Raw genomic sequence first — 5,708 nt, forward strand, 5'->3', positions numbered from 1 at the left:
GACACCTGCATGATGTTTGTCTGAAGGATCAGGGGGGAGCTTTTATCACTGGTCCTGTGGAGTTCAGATTCGTGCAGATGTGGATGTCAATCTGCTGGCCACCACTCGAGAACATCTACTGCAGGTCAGAGACCCTTTCTCTCTCCTAAGTGTGTGTGAATAATTTTTGAATCAGGTGATTATACACAGTGCAGTAGACTGATTAAGCTTTATTATGAAGAAAACTAAAAGAAAGAATAAAATATACAGTACAAATTAATACAAATAAGTATGAATTGGCTTACATTGCCAGTAGTAACCAATTTGGGACACGTGACCAAGTAATGAAGTGATTTATGTGTATGTACAGATAAAAATTTATCTTTATAATGACACACTATATGGTCAAAAAGTTGTGGATACCTTTCCAAAAGATTAGTACATGCCTTTTGAACATTGTCCCAATTTGCTGTTATAATAACATCCACACTTCTGGGAAGATGTTCCACTAGATTTTGGAGTGTGCTTGTGGCTATAAATGCTTATTCAGCTACAAGGCTGTTAGTAATGTTAGGTACTGATGTAGGTGAGGTGAGGAGGCCTGGGGTGCAGTCAGTATTCCAATTTATATAATAACTGCTGTCTGTTCATCTATGCACATAATCAGTGGCTTTCAGATATAGGATTAATCACTAAACCTGCCCTGACTATAACCCACTGACTGTTCTTGCGATTGAAACCTTCTTATTATCTGTTGTGTAGTGGAAGATGATCTGCTATAGAGCTCTGATCTCAACCCTACTGAACACTTGGGATGAATTGAAAGAAACACTGACTGCACCCCACCCCAGGCCCCACCCTACATCAGTACCTGACTTTACTAACTCCCTTATGGCTTATGAATATTAATGTCTAAAAGATATATGTCTCAGTTTTGTACATGCCTATACTCGTCACTATATAGGAATTAATGTCAACTTTTATTTAATGGGTTTCCTTTTGGTGGTTTCCCTCCCACCTTCGAAAAACTGGATGGCTTGGCAGAATTGAGTGTGGGAAAGTGTGTATGTAATCCTGCGTCACAACCAGTGTTCCTGGGATAAGCTTTGGCTCCTGATTAGGATAAAGTGGTTACTGAAGATGAATGGAAAAATTTTGGGGGTACTGTTGAGATGTAATATAAGATGAGTACTGTTTTAGAGATGTACCAGTGCCATTTAAAAAAAATCAAACGTTCTACATACACCGATCAGGCATAACATTATGACCATCTGCCTAATATTGAGTTCGTCCCAATTTTGCTGCCAAAACAGTCCTGACCCTTCAAGCATTAACAACATTAACTTCTTCAGCAATTTGAGCTACAGTAGTAGAGCCTGACCACTGCAAAATTGGAACCCCCTACAAGAGCAGCACTTATAGAGATGCTCTGACCCAGTGGTCTTTTCAAACTCGCTCAGTTCTTTACATTTTCCTGCTTCTAACACGTCAACTTTGAGGACAAAATGTTCACTTGCTGCCTAATGTATCCCACACTAACTGGTGCCAACATGAAGAGATAATCAGGGTTTTTCACTTCACTGCTCATAATGTTATAATGTCATGATGTTATGCCTGTTTAGTGGATGCTGTTTCTTCTTATCATTGAACATTTAAAGGTTTTGGCAGGGAGGATTTGGTGTCAAATTGATTGCTCAGGATCACCAGGTTCCACAACTCCAACAGACTGTATTAGACTGTAGAAAGCACATTGCTCATACTCACACACTCCAGTGCTCATGATACTTTCACTCTCCAGTGTTTGTATTATTTTATGATTTATATATTTTTTTACGCTCTTGGTTCACTTATATTAAAAATGTTTGTTCTAAGATTCTTCCATTCTGTAAAGCTGCTTTGAGACATTGTCCATTGTGAATTGTTGACCTGAATAGGGATTTTTTTTTTTTTGCTGAAAACCTGCTCTAGACATCATTTGAAGATCTTATGTATATTATTGTATATTATTTTCCTCTTACACAGCTCCTGTACCCAGTCCTCCCCAGCCTGTTAGACACTAACCCCTTTTCGGGGAATGGCCAAGTTCAGATCTCTAATGAAGTTGCTGGTGTGTTGGACATCTTTACGAAGACACTGAATCTCATGAAAGACTACCGTGTACACCCAGAGATTTCCAGGCAGCTCTTCACATACCTCTTCTTCTTTATCAACGCCTTCCTTTTCAACCTGCTCATGGAGAGAGGTAAAAGTCTTTCTTTCAGTGCAGATGGTCTCTAAATACTGAGACTAGTCTCTGTCTATCTTTATGTAAACTTTGTGTTTTTTCTCTGTCACTCTTTACAAGTCTTTGCTGTTTCAGATCTTTTCAAGAGATCATTTCCAATGTTCCAAATATGTAAACAAACTGTTTTTCTGAGATTTGTTAATCCTGACACCTGCATGATGTTTGTCTGAAGGATCAGGGGGGAGCTTTTATCACTGGTCCTGTGGAGTTCAGATTCGTGCAGATGTGGATGTCAATCTGCTGGCCACCACTCGAGAACATCTACTGCAGGTCAGAGACCCTTTCTCTCTCCTAAGTGTGTGAATAATTTTGAATCAGGTGATTATACACAGTGCAGTAGACTGATTAAGCTTTATTATGAAGAAAACTAAAAGAAAGAATAAAATATACAGTACAAATTAATACAAATAAGTATGAATTGGCTTACATTGCCAGTAGTAACCAATTTGGGACACGTGACCAAGTAATGAAGTGATTTATGTGTATGTACAGATAAAAATTTATCTTTATAATGACACACTATATGGTCAAAAAGTTGTGGATACCTTTCCAAAAGATTAGTACATGCCTTTTGAACATTGTCCCAATTTGCTGTTATAATAACATCCACACTTCTGGGAAGATGTTCCACTAGATTTTGGAGTGTGCTTGTGGCTATAAATGCTTATTCAGCTACAAGGCTGTTAGTAATGTTAGGTACTGATGTAGGTGAGGTGAGGAGGCCTGGGGTGCAGTCAGTATTCCAATTTATATAATAACTGCTGTCTGTTCATCTATGCACATAATCAGTGGCTTTCAGATATAGGATTAATCACTAAACCTGCCCTGACTATAACCCACTGACTGTTCTTGCGATTGAAACCTTCTTATTATCTGTTGTGTAGTGTGAATTTCCCGAACCCCTGGAAGCCAAATGTACCAAAACAAAGGTTCTTCCAAAAGCACATATGGAACAAGGACACGCCCCATTGATGATGCCTAAGAACTGTGATTCTTCCACTTGTTCTTCAGTATCAGGAGACGAGGGAACCTGTGAAGTTCTACTAACCCCAAAAGTAAAAGCTCTGGAGCTGCAGGACAGAGAGGTGAACCACAATGGAGGAGCGAAGCGCTCAATGCGGAAAAGCTCGTGCTTGCTCACGCCACCGAACATACCACTGAGCTCAAAGCGGATGAAACCAGAAACCAAACACCAACTTATGAAGATCCACATAGAATAAAGCAAGAAGAAGGTGAGATACAAAGCTGCTAAGTAATTGCATACATCTGGTGAAGCTCGAGATGAATAATTCAGCTTTAATGAATGTTGCATTGATTAAAAAGGGTTAAAACTGGTTGAATCTGCAGGTGGATGTGGAAGACACAATGAAGCCGGAGATGATGAAGTGTTTATGGTGAAGCTGCTGAGAGGCCCTGAAGGACTAGGACTGTCTCTAGTGGATGGCGTGGTGAGAACTTTGGTAGATCATTTTCTGAGAGGAACATCTTTAACTTAGTTCCTTTGAAGGATTTTTCGCTGAATCAACTTTACCCATTGTCTTCTTTGTCCAGAATTAGCAAGCTACAAGGCTAGTGGTAATTACATCTTCTCAATCACCTAGCCGTTTCAGTGTCCCACAGCATGCAATTATTCACAGTTTGGGGCATTTAGCATAGCCAAATCACCTAATGTTTTGTTTATGGGAAGAATGAGAAAACCAGAGAACTTTAGAAAAATGTACATGGACACATGGTACATGAAACACTACTAAGCGCTGCACTGGCAGTAATCCCAGCTCAGAAATGACTCAGAATTTACTCAGAAACACTGAGTCACAAATGCTTCATGCTACGCTACTATGTCACCTCACCTCAATATCTTTACACCTGTGTTTGGATGATGCTAAAGGGCCATATATCATTAGTTTTCAGCTTGTTTTGCTTCTGACTAAACATTCATATCATTTTTGGTCAAACTGTTCTGTCATGTGAGTGTATTCATGTGCTATTTTTTTCTTTTTTAAATTGACTGGCCAAGTTTAAACAGAATTCTGCAGCTACTTGAGCTTCTTGTGAGGATTTTGTCCAGTTCATGTTGCAATCAGAGAATTGAAACCTTTGTCAACCCCGCCCTCACTCCCAGTTTTTTTGAAAAAGCAGCACTTTGTTATTTGTTATGTAAAGTGCGCCCCTCATGGCGGATTACAGACCTTTTTTAATGGATCTGCTAATTATTTGATATAATTTAGTTTTTATATTTTATATAAAATAAAATAATACAATACAATACTAAATTTTAGCTGCACAAAATAACATAATTGACTAATGTTAAAACGAGGCGACCAGATTCCTTAGATGTTCTACACAAGTGTTCCTAAGCATTTTGACACGACCAAGAGATCGACATCAGATACACACACATGCTGTAATAACAACCATAATAACAAATGTGTGCAACTACTTTGATTACATCACAGGAAAATGTTAATACAAATGCTTTTAATGGAAAGCATGTCCCAAGCACTTCATGTAGCAGTACAGTTACAATATACATTTTCTCTGTATTGTGCAGTTCTACTCGAGAAACTCTGGATTGAATCTGTGAAATAATATCCAATTTATTCTGTTTTTTATTTAGGAAACTCCAATGAAGACAAATGGGATTTATGTTAAATCTGTGATCCCAGGGTCTCCAGCAGCTCTGAGTCAGAGGCTGAGGCCAGGCGATCGTCTTCTAGCGATCAATGGCGACGGATTGGTCGGCTTGGACTACCACACGTGAGTGGGCTTAGACAAATATATACGTATCGTGAAGCAAAATGAACAGTACATGGACAAAAACTTTGCGGACACCTGATACAAAGATTGGCATGTGCTTTTCGTTTCCATTTCCCGTTATAATAACCTCCACTCTTCCGGGAAGATGTTCCACTAGATTTTGAGGTGTGTTTAAGGAGATTTGTGCTTGATCATCAATGAGGGTATTAGTACAGTCAGGTATTGTCACCAGGATAAAGGTGAGGTGAGGAGGCCTGGGGTGCAGTCAGGGTTCCAATTCATCCCAAAGGTGTTCAAAAGGGTTGAGATCAGAGCTTTATAGCAGACCACTCAAGATCTTCCACTCAAACCCATATCTTCTTGTAGATCTTTTTGAACACAGGAGAATGGAAGAGGTTTGGGTCTTTCAGTTGTAGTGAAGAGAAAATTTCATGCTACCACATCCAAGGACATCCAATACGACTGTTGCCTCCAACTTTGTGGTTACAGTTTGAAGAACCACATATGGCTGGAAAAGTCAGGTGTCCGAATACTTTTTGTCCATCTAGTGTATGATTCAAATAATTAACATGAAGAATTATACATCACTGTAGAGCCTAACACAGTGGTTAATATTTTATTTCATACCTAGTGGCAGGGATCTCATTCAGAAGGCAGGAGACCAAGCACAGTTGCTAGTTGCCCTGAC

The 5,708-nt window shown here is 39.3% G+C and overlaps 1 long non-coding RNA gene across 1 annotated transcript; it reads left to right on the top strand.

Moving 5' to 3' along the window:
* Positions 1-3,153: 3,153 nt before the first annotated feature.
* On the top strand, positions 3,154-5,190 carry LOC124389294. Its single transcript, XR_006926555.1, has 3 exons — positions 3,154-3,495; positions 3,611-3,711; positions 4,881-5,190. It is a non-coding gene; the product is annotated as an uncharacterized LOC124389294 (long non-coding RNA).
* The last annotated feature ends 518 nt before the right edge of the window (positions 5,191-5,708 follow it).

Source organism: Silurus meridionalis, chromosome 7, assembly GCF_014805685.1.
Source record: "Silurus meridionalis isolate SWU-2019-XX chromosome 7, ASM1480568v1, whole genome shotgun sequence".
Classification (NCBI taxonomy): domain Eukaryota; kingdom Metazoa; phylum Chordata; class Actinopteri; order Siluriformes; family Siluridae; genus Silurus; species Silurus meridionalis.